The 11,389-nt window shown below is 45.8% G+C and overlaps 1 long non-coding RNA gene across 1 annotated transcript; it reads right to left on the reverse strand.

The window, feature by feature from the left end:
* Positions 1 to 9,718: 9,718 nt before the first annotated feature.
* On the reverse strand, positions 9,719 to 11,102 carry LOC142879630 (uncharacterized). The gene is made up of 2 exons (XR_012925333.1): positions 10,825 to 11,102; positions 9,719 to 10,438 (listed from the first exon to the last, which is right to left on the reverse strand). It is a non-coding gene; the product is annotated as an uncharacterized LOC142879630 (long non-coding RNA).
* Between the last annotated feature and the right edge of the window lie 287 nt (positions 11,103 to 11,389).

The raw sequence follows: 11,389 nt of genomic DNA on the forward strand, positions 1-11,389 counted from the left end.
TATGTAAATTTATCTTATCTACGTCTATATGCCTGTGATGGTGGGCACTGGGATGTATTTTCACTCCACCTGGATATTGCCTTTCTCTCTGCAGTGCTGGTTGGAAATTGCGCTAACGTTGACGGGGCGGGGGAAGCACGCTATCGCTGTCGCGCTACGCTAACGTGTCGGCAAAGTTAACGTGCCAAGTTTCTTTGCGAGGGGGGGGACTGGACTCCAAGATGCTCCTGCTGATCACTGCTATGCTGGAGCTGGAGATGTGGCCTGTGATGTCTACACTGGGAGGAAACTGAAGGCCCTCAAGTCCTGTCTGGTCTGTCGGGCCTCCTACTGTGACTCTCACCTCCAGCCTCATCGTGATGCTGCTCCCCTACAGAGACACAAGCTGGTGGAACCCAGCCAGCAGCTCCAGGAGAACATCTGCCCTCGTCATGATGAGGTGATGAAGATGTTCTGCCGCACTGATCAGAAGATCATCTGTGCTTTATGCTGTATGGATGAACATAAAGGTCATCAGACAGTGTCAGCAGCAGTACAGAGGCCTGGGAGGCAGAGAGAGCTGGAGGAGACCAGGCAGAAGATCCAGCAGAAGATCCAGCACACAGAGGAAGACCTGAAGGGGGTGGAGTCCATCAACGGCTCTGCTGATAAAGCAGTGAAGGACAGCGAGAAGATCCTCACCCAGATGATCCGTCTGCTGGAGAAAAGACACTCTGAGGTGCAGCAGCAGGTCAGATCCACACAGGGGGCAGCAGTGAGTGGAGTCAAAGAGCTTGAGAAGAAGCTGGAGCAGGAGATGATGGAGCTGAAGAGGAGAGACGCTGAGCTGGAGAAGATCTCACACACACTGGACCACAGCCAGTTTCTCCACAGGTTCTCCTCACTGCCAGCACTCAGTGCGTCTCCAGACTCCTCCAGCCTGGAGATCCGTCCTCTGAGATACTTTGAGGACGTGGCAGCAGCTGGACCAAGCTGAGAGATGAAATACAGCAAGTTCTGCACAGTGCACAAACGTCTGTTATTATCTGAGGAGAACAGAAAAGTGACATTCATGGAGGAAGTTCAGTCTTATTGTGATCATCCAGACAGATTCACTGACAAGAAGCAGGTCCTGAGTAGAGAAGGTCTGACTGGACGATGTTACTGGGAGGTTGAGTGGAGAAGGGGGAGGGACTTCTGTGGTTTATTTTAGGGGGTTGGTGTAGCAGTGGCCTACAGGAACATTGGCAGAGCAGGAAGGTCAGAGGAAAGTAGATTTGGATTCAATTGCTGTGTCTCAATTCAGGTTCTGCATCCTTGAAGTGCGCATTTTGAAAGGAAGTTGCGTCATCGCACTGCGCGAAGGCTTGTCCCAATTCCCGAGGGTGTTTAGGACGCTCAAAATGCGCACTCGTAAATACCCATCGTTTTAGCCGATTCCAAGGATACACTGCTACTATCCTTTGCGTACTTGGGTATCCCATGATGCTTTGCGTGCTGCTGCAAAGCATCGTGGGATCCTGGGAAGTCAGCTGAAATTAGCGGCATGTACTGGTTAAGACACGACATATAAATCTAAATATTGACGTTTCACATAAAGTATCCAGTTTTTAACGTAGGATTTTATTTATTTGAACATTCAACGGCATCGTTAGATGGCAAACCAATGGTTAGCGTGATACTATAGAAACGTCACTTCCGGGGTTGGCCAGCCAGAGGGAACGGCGGTGACGAAACGAGGAAATACGCCGAAGGCTAGACCGTCCCGAGTGGTTACCGGGGAGGCGGGGTTTGGTCCGTCCTTCTAGGCTGGGAACTCTAAGAACGCTTCCTTCAGACGGAGGACACTCGGCCTCAAGGGTGCAGAACCTGAATTGAGACACAGCAAATGACAAATCCTGGAGTTTATATTGTTACCCAGGTGAATATTGGTTTCGTCACAACAACATGAGTACTCGTGTCTCATGTCCTCGGTCCTCCAGAGTGCAAGTGTACCTGGACCACAGAGCAGGTCTTCTGTCCTTCTACAGCGTCTCTGGAACCATGGAGCTCCTCCACAGAGTCCAGACCTCCTTCACTCAGCCGCTACATGTTGGACTTTATGTTCCTTCAGGTTCTTCAGCTGAGTTGATGAAAGTGTGACTGAAGTCGTCAGAGAGACTCTGAGCTGAATTCTCACCTTTGATTCTTCTTCTGTCTTCACGTTTGTTACCCAGTGTCTCCGGCTGTCAATCACAGGGTGGGCGGGGCCTGGACGCCACTTCCTGTTGGTGCTCCTGGTGACTGTTGTCCACCTGCTGGATGTTTGTGCCACGTTCTTTCTCTTCCTCTGCAGCCCATTCATCCCGCAGATTAATAATGTGTCATTAGTCCACATGACAACTTTATTACTGTGGAAACACAGCTGAGGTCTGTTTCCACTCTGGACCTTTCCACCCTGACCTTTGACCTTTCAACAACTCATCCATCTGATCAACCTTCTGACTGTTGATCCGTTTGTCAACAATCAGATGAATGCATGTAAATATTGTGAGAGAATTTTGTCTTTTGATTCTGCTTGTTGGCTCAATGTGACAACAGTCAATCAATAAGTCATGAAATATACCATCAGTCTATACTGCATAACAATGTCAAGTCAATGATCAACTGTTGAATTGAAGCAATAAAGCAACAAGACAATCCAGATAAAGTCTCTGCTTGTTGGTAGATTTCTCTTCTGTCAAGATCTCCATGTATTCACCACAGACATTTAGAAAGTCAACACCATGAAGACAAGATCAAAGTTTCAAAAGCACATCAGTCAATGTGGGAAACAGCTGATATTTATCTGGCACACACACACACACACACACACACTCACACACACACACACACACACACACACACACCACTATTTTACAGAACAAGTAGAGAACGGGTACTTTACTGACTCATAGTGTATTTACTTTATTGCATCATAACCAATGTTCCCTCTAAGCTGCTTGCTTGCGCAATCGTGCACTACTTGCACATTCTCAGCACACAAGGAAATCTATGTAGCACATAAAATAAAATTCAACAGAAACGTATTAATTAATAATTTTAGAGCTTTTATTAGGCGGCGCACCGCTACGCCTTCAGAATGATGATTTTTTTTTTTTCTTCCAGCTGCACCGTATGAGTCCAAAAGGCAGAGAAAGTTTCCAGGCTTTAACAGCCAAGCGGTGAACGCACAACCATCACGCACACACAGCACCACCTGCCGATGAACGGGCACCCGCAACCAGGGTTCTTCCTCCGGCTGCGCTAATGTCCAAGCCCAGTGCACCCGCTTTAAACCCCACCACCACGCGCCAGAAGCTTTTTAAAACATTCAGCAATCAATCAATCAATCAATCAATCAAATTTTATTTATATAGCACCTTTCATACAAAGGCTTGTAACTCAAGGTGCTTAACAGAAATTAAAATCAAATATTAGTGAAGATAAAAGAAAAATAGAGCAAATACCATCCACCCATGTCCTCCCAAATCACATACAGGTTACCACCCCCCCCCACACACACACACACGCGCACATACAAACACACACAAAACATCCCAGAGAACAGTTTAAAAATAAGTAAGTAAATACATAAAAAATGTCAGTCAATCAGCACAATAAAAATTGAAATGGCAAGGCACTGAGAGACCTGTAGTAGGAAACAGCCACCCACGGGGATCATCCATACCGAGAGGGTCCCTAGAACGATGAGACCCCTCCCAGTGAGCAGGCCCCCTACAAGGAAACACTGGAGCTAAAAACAATACAGGAAAAGGAAGTTAAAAGAATAATAATAGTAACAATCATGAAAATAAATAAAAAATAAAATAAATAATATAAACTAAACTAAATTAAAAAACTATAAGATTGTAAAAAGTAAAAAGATATACAGGAAATAAGATAGTAAAGATAAAAATAAGATAAAATATTCAATAATCCTAAAAGCTTTAAAGCTAAAAAGCAAGACTAGTAAAATACAAATTAAATAAATCACTTAAAAGCCAAACTAAAAAGGTGAGTCTTAAGCCTCCCCTTAAAAACATCAACAGTCTCTGCAGTCCTGATTCCCTCTGGCAGGCTGTTCCAAAGTTTCGGACCGTAGTGGCTGAACGCAGCCTCTCCATGGGTTCTGGTCCGAACACTTGGAACAATTAATAGGCCGGTTCCAGAGGACCTCAAGATCCGCGAGGGCTGATAAGATAAAAGCATATCTGATAAATAAGATGGTCCAAGACCGTTAAGACACTTGAAAACTAATAAAAGCACTTTAAAGTCGATCCTGAATCGCACAGGGAGCCAATGCAGTGATTTTAAAACTGGAGTAATGTGATCCCGCCCCCTGGTCCTAGTAAGCACACGAGCGGCTGAGTTCTGAAGTACCTGTAAGTTACAGATAGTTTTTTTTCGGTAGACCAGAGAGCAGGGCATTGCAGTAGTCTATCCGACAAGAAATAAAAGCATGCATCAGCACCTCTGTGTCTGCCTGGGTGAGAAACGGGCGGACTCTAGCTATGTTCTTAAGATGATAAAAACCCGTCCTTGTGACGTTTTTAATATGCGCAATAAAACTAAGCTCAGAGTCAAAAATGACGCCCAGGTTCTTTACAGATTGTGTTGGTTTAAAATGATGAAGTTTTGGTAAAAGTTTCTCTCTCTTGCCTTCAGGACCAATAACTAAAACCTCTGTTTTGTCCTGGTTGAGCTGTAGGAAGTTCGCTGCCATCCATGACTTAATATCTAAAATACATTTTAAAAGGGTATCAATAGGCCCTGTGTCATCAGGAGACACAGCAATGTAAAGCTGTGTATCATCAGCATAAGAGTGGAAGGTGACGCTGTGTCTCCTGATGACATCCCCAAGGGGAAGCATGTAAAGATTAAAAAGTACTGGACCTAAAATTGACCCTAGGGGAACCCCACACTTAATTTTATGTTTTCCGGAGGAACACGCATCCAAACTTACGAAGAAATAGCGATCTGTGAGGTAAGAACAAAACCAGTTAAGAACAGCACCAGAGAGGCCCACCAGGTTTCTGAGTCTGTTTAATAAAATGTGGTGATCTACTGTATCGAAGGCAGCGCTTAGATCCAGTAGCACCAGGACTGTGAGTTTATTTGAGTCCGCATTACACCTGATATCATTTAAAATCTTTACGAGGGCTGACTCGGTGCTGTGGTTCATCCTAAATCCAGACTGATATTTCTCTAAGATGTTGTTTGTACTTAAAAAATAATTTAATTGGTTAAAAGCAATTTTTTCTAAAATCTTACTTAAAAATGGCAAGTTGGATACAGGTCTGTAATTGTCAAGAATAGTTTGGTCTAAATTGCTCTTCTTCAGAAGGGGCCTCACCACTGCCGTTTTAAAGGCAGCAGGGAAGACACCCGTCTGAAGAGAGCAATTTACGATGTATAAAATCTGTTCCTCAAAGAATCCATAAAATGTCTTTAAAAGTGATGTGGGAATTGGATCTAAAAGGCAGGTTGTTGGGTTTACCTGGGAGAAAACTCGACCAAGTGTCCTTGCATCAACCAGGGCAAAACTCTCCAGTGTTTCCTTGGATAAAAATGACAGTCCAGATGTATTAAAAGATACATTCTGATGCGCTAAAAGACTGGACCTGATGCCATCGATTTTACCTCTGAAGTGGCCTGCAAAGTTCTCGCAGAGAGCGTCAGACGGCATCTCTGGGGATTTTTTAAGATTATTATTAGTTAAAAGGTTGAAGGTGGAGAAAAGATACTTTGAATTATTTTTGTTTTCTATGATAAGATTTGAAAAATGGGAGATTCTTGCCTGTTTGATTGTATTATTGTGACATTTTAGTTGTTCACGAAGAACTTCATAATGTACGGTGAGTTTGCTTTTTCTCCACCTTCTCTCTGCACTCCTGCATTGTCTTTTTGATTTTAAAATCTCTGGTTTATGTCTCCACGGGGATAAAAGCTGCTTTGGTTTAACAGTTTTTGTTAAAAGTGGAGCCACAGAGTCTAATGTGGATTTAAGTTTGCTATTAAAATTTTCAACAATAAAATCACAGGGTGCAGGTAAAATTTCAGCAGGAGTGCATTTAAAACCTCAATAAAATTTGCAGCCACCTCAGAGGTAAGGCAGCGTTTCCTCACTGTTCTCACCGGGGCTTCCTGTTGGTTAAAACTGGCAATGTTAAAATACACACAATAATGGTCGGACACGGCCAGATCAACAACAGAGGACACACCAGTGGACAAGCCATAGGTTATGACTAGGTCCAGGGTGTGTCCCCTGTTGTGAGTAGGCCGTGTGACGTGCTGGTTAAAATTCATGCAGTTTAAAAGGTGTAAAAACTCTCTTGACAGTGGGTCAGAGTTGTTGTCGATGTGCAAGTTAAAATCGCCAGTTATTAAAATTCTATCATAAGTTGTCAGTGTGATTGATAAAAGGTCGGAGAGCTCACTGATAAAAGCAGTTGAGTAATGCGGGGGTCTGTATACATTAATGCAAATAATTGGTGGACTGCTAAAAACAAAAGCATGGTACTCAAATGATGAGTAACTGTTAAAAGAAACTTCCTTTGACATTAAATTGTTTTTAAAAATTGATGCAGTTCCACCTCCTCTCTTACATCCCCTGATAGAAAATAAAAAGCTAAAATTTGGTGGGCAAGCCTCGGTGAGGACAGCTGGAGCCTCTGTGCCGAGCCATGTCTCTGTTAAAAGCATACCATCTAACTTATTATCTAAAATCAATTCATTTATGATAAAAGATTTGTTTAAAAGGGAGCGCACGTTCAGCACGGCCAGGTTAATATAAAAGATTGCTTCTGTTAAAACCAAATTGTCTGTATGTCTCGGGGGAAAGTCTGCCTGTAGCGTGGGTTGTGCGGTTGTGGGTTATGTGTTTGTTGCGTTTATATGGTCGATGATTCATTATTACAGGTATGGGAACAGGTGTTGGTGGAACAGCAGTAGCAAGCTCAGTCCTATCAGCACTAGGGAAGCGTGCCCTGTGGGAGGCGCTGCAGGAGGCAATGTCCACAGGGTGCTCCGTAGAGGAAGTGGTCGGCACTGAACAGGGGGTGTGACGCGAAGACAGTCACGCAGGTGTGAGAGACGCTGATTGTATGGTGTAGTGGATGTTTGAGGTTAACGTGCGGCTACCTAATTTGTTTGGGTGAAGTCCATCATGACGGTAAAACGACGGGCGATTCCAGAATAAATTAAAATTGTCAATGAAGTTAAAACCAATGGTGGTGCAGGCGGCGCGGAGCCAGGAATGAAGTTGCAGGAGTCGACTGAACCGCTCTGCTCCGAGGCCAAGTGTCGGGAGAGGACCGCTGATGAAGATTGACATCCCGCAATTCTTCAGGGCCACAAACAGATCGTTAAAGTGACACTTTAGCAGCTCGGATTCCCGACGACGCACATCATTGGCTCCAACGTGCAGGACCAAACGTTTAATGGAGTGTGGGAACGACTGCAACAAGTCCGGGAGTTTGTTTTTAATGTCATTGATGGTGGCTCCTGGAAAACAATGAGTGGTGGCATTGAAGAAACGGACGTTTCTAATTATGGAGCTACCAATGATGGCGGTGGTTGGGGCAAACAGTGGCTGAGGACGAGGGGCCGAGCGCTGGTGCCACAGTGTCACATCATCGGCGGAGGCTGGGGTCCCGCACGACTCTACAAGACCCAGAGCGCCACCAGAACGTCGTCGCGCCCTGAGAGCAGCCTCCTTCACCAACCTGTGCCGAGAGGTGGAGGTTGCGGACCTGACTGGAGGTTCCAGCGCAGACGACCCAACAGCCCGGGCCGCTGGCAGTGGACCAGTCAGAGAGGAGGCGAGATGGTCATTTTGGAGGGGAGGGAAGTCCTCAACACTCAAGATGTCATATTTGTTGTCCATCTGAAGCTCACAAGGCGGAGCAGGTAACGGACTGGGTCGCGTCCGCCGCCCTCCCAGCACTGTGGACCAGGGCTGTTGGTTGGGAGTGGAGCTGTTAGCTCGGAGCCTCGGATTGGGGCTAAAAGTGAAAGCTGCCCTCGCACTGCCGCTCAGCCATTTAGGCTTAGCCCCCTGCACCAGCCACGTATCCTCCCGGATGGAATTAAGTGGTGGAATTGAAGACGCTAGCCCAGGTGTCGTTGCGGCAGGCGGTTCGTCGGCGCGGAGCTGGGGAGCTAGGGCCGATCCCTCAGCCGGAGCTGAGCCAGTGAGCCCGGGATCTGTGTCCATGGAACCGGGACCGAGCATCGGGATGGTTGAATCTAGATCTGCGAGTCCGACTGAATCGGGACCAGTAGGACCCAGGCTAACAACAGAATCCAGCCTCATCTCTTCATCCCTGATCCAGTAGAGGTTGGAGATACGCTGCTCCAGCTCCGCGATCTTCTGCGATTTGTGGATACAGCTGTCACACTCGTGTGGGGAGGTAAGTGGAGCCATGCGGGGGGCAGGCGGGACAATCTGGAAACCAGAAAAGAAACTCCGGCAGCAACAGTGTAGTGCAAAACGGCGTAGCTCGTAGCTCTTTTACTGGTGTTTATGGCTGTGGGCCGCAGTGGAAAACTTACACGCGCCAAAGAGGAGTCTGCTGCGTTTTGTTGTCTTAGACCAGAGTGGGTTTAGGTCCGGCAAACAGCGAAACTTACCAGCGCGGGCCCATCTCTGGGCCCGTTGAGGTGAAAACGTATCCTGGATAAAACTTTGCCAGGTATCTGCAGATACTCCGGTGTCCAGGAGTGGAACAGAATGTGAGCAACTGTTGGTGCTCTGTTATATTAGTCTCTGGTAAAAACTCTGGATGGTATTTGTGCTCAGTAATTGAGGACGAGCTAAAGCTAAGCATCTGGCAGTGTGAGCAAGAAAAGACGGGAGGAGAGAGAGGAGGGACAGAGGAGAGGTGAGAGGGAGAAGCCATGGCTTCGACTGTGCTTATGCAAACAGATAGAGATAGGTGTATTGAGAAGATACTAAATAATTTGGAGAACGATCACCTTTTGAGAGACAACAGTCCAGTGGTTCGCTCAGTCAGAGCTCAAGCTCAGGAGCGGCGTGGCTGGCTGGCCGGCTGTGCTGTCGCCTCATGTGTGACGCGCTGTCACACAGGAGGTTATATGTGTTATATGTGTTTTTTTCTGGTTTTCAGACATGTTGAGATTTTGCTTAGAGTAGCGCCATCTTGTGCTAAGGTACCACAGGACTTTTTAATAACTTTTATTAAAGTATTTAAAATTCTTTGTTCAATTGTGATGACAAATTGCTCCTCTTGAATTCAAAACACCAGTGTGCCTGTGCTGGGTCTTGAACCAGCAACCTTGACATTCAAAGCTCTTCCTATGATGCAGTGAGCTACCTGGCCGCTCTTCAAACCTTCTGATGGTTCACTGGTCCTTTGGAAGTCTTGGTTTGCATCCTTCCACTCTGTCTCAACCATGACAGGACACTCATTGACCTCAGTTTCAGCCTCATTCAAGGACTTTGAGGAAAAAAATGTCCCAGAAAAAAAGACAAATTGCAAATTTCCCCAATGTGGGATTAATAAATGCTTCTTCTTTGGATTTTGCTTGGAAATCCCAGCAAATTCAAGTTTTGTTTTTTTTTGGACATTAGGGGGAAAAAAAAAAATCAACATTCTATGTTGTGTATATTTTCTATGTGTGTATTGTATCAGTGAGTGTAAAGAGTCTCTGTGGTCTGGTGAAAGATGACAGGAAGTGACGGAGCAGGAAGTTGACATTGTCTGTTGAAATCCATTTATTTCCTCATCTATATTTTCAGATGCACTGTGTGTTAATGAACCTTCTTCACGTGACTGATCCAGTCTCACATGCCACTGGCCACAGAGACTGATTCTGTCCCAGCAAAAACACAACACACTGTGTTCAGAGTCTGTTGGGTTTTTTCCAGTTGTTTCAGACATGATGAGATTTCGCTTTCTACCACTCCGTCTCATGCTGAACTGTGATTGGACGGTCGACGTTTAGTGGATTTATTCGGTTCTTTTGACCGAGGAGGCCTGCTGGAGACTGAAGGGAGTAAAAACAACACAAGGAATACATTTGTCAAAAACTTTATTCAGAAAATTCTTCAACCAACCAGGAACAACCAATGAGCTCAGGAGCAACATTAAAAGTGGTGGCACACAACCAGAACCTTTGATCCAAAGTGAAAAGGAGGCTTCATGCTGAGAACCATCTGCTCTGGCCTCCATCTCCAAGTCCTGCTTCTTCCACTGAGGATTCAGCTCCACCAGTGGCTTCTGGGACGTCTCTCCCAGTAACCACAGCAGCTTGTAGGGAGAAGCAGTCCGCCAGCCACCAGGCTCCACTGGGGTCAAAGATCGTGACACGCCCACACACTGTGTGTGTGTGCAGCTTGCTGTTTAGCTCCACTGGTTGTAGTTCTGTCAGCCACCACTAGATGAAGCTCTCCTCTTCACTCTCCTCCTCATCCTCCCTCACCTCCAGCTGTCGAGAGAAGAAGAGACAGCAGGAGTCAGGACTCACGGTCCTTGAACGCATCATCACAGAGATGTTGACTGTTGATGGAGATGATGGAGTGACTGGTGAGAAGAAGCAGACTCTCAGTCACATGTCAAGTGTGGAACATATGAAAGTCATGTGACCATGGAGTGTTGGACTGATACTGAGGCCTGATGAAGACGAACTGATCAATAATTGAGTGGTGAACTGAGAGAAGAAGCAGTTTGGCAGCAGATGTTGGATGAATGAGGAGCAGCTGGACGTCACCATCCTCCTCTCACACTGTGACTGGGAACACTGGACCTCTGCTGTGGGATCAACTGGCTTTGGTGCTGGAACCATCATCCACTGCTTCCAAACCAGTACTGACCTCACACTCTCCAGTTGATGGTCACTGCTGTGGACAAGATCCATCAGTGGCTTCACTGATGATTCCTTCAGCTGATTCCAACCCAGGTCCAGCTCTCTGAGGTGGGAGGGGTTGGACTTCAGAGCTGAGAGCAGCCAATCACAGCTGAGCTCTGGCAAACTGCAGCTCCTCAACCTGAATAGAGAATAAATGATGGAGAGTTTTTCCAGGGTGTCATCACTCTGAAAATCAAAGTGAAATGTCGACTTCAGAATCTGACACTACAGAAAATGTCATCTTGAAATTAAGTCCTCGGTCCAAAACTAATGTGTGTTGAAATGATGTTTGGTCACATGACCACTGATTACCTTTTCTTTTCTTTTTAATTTAGACACTGAATGAAGTTTTCATATTTCTGGATGTCATTTTGATATGAATCAACCTTCAGTTCAATGTTTATTCAACATGTGTGATGAACTGTGTTTGGTGCTGAAACCATCATGCACTGGTTCCAAACCAGTACTGACCTCACACTCTCCAGTTTCCAGTCTGGACTCTGCAGAAAACCACTCAGCA

The sequence above is a fragment of the Nelusetta ayraudi genome, unplaced genomic scaffold, assembly GCF_046127955.1.
Source record: "Nelusetta ayraudi isolate G7.1 ecotype Tasmania unplaced genomic scaffold, CSIRO-AGI_Nayr_v1 ptg000138l, whole genome shotgun sequence".
NCBI classification, from domain to species: domain Eukaryota; kingdom Metazoa; phylum Chordata; class Actinopteri; order Tetraodontiformes; family Monacanthidae; genus Nelusetta; species Nelusetta ayraudi.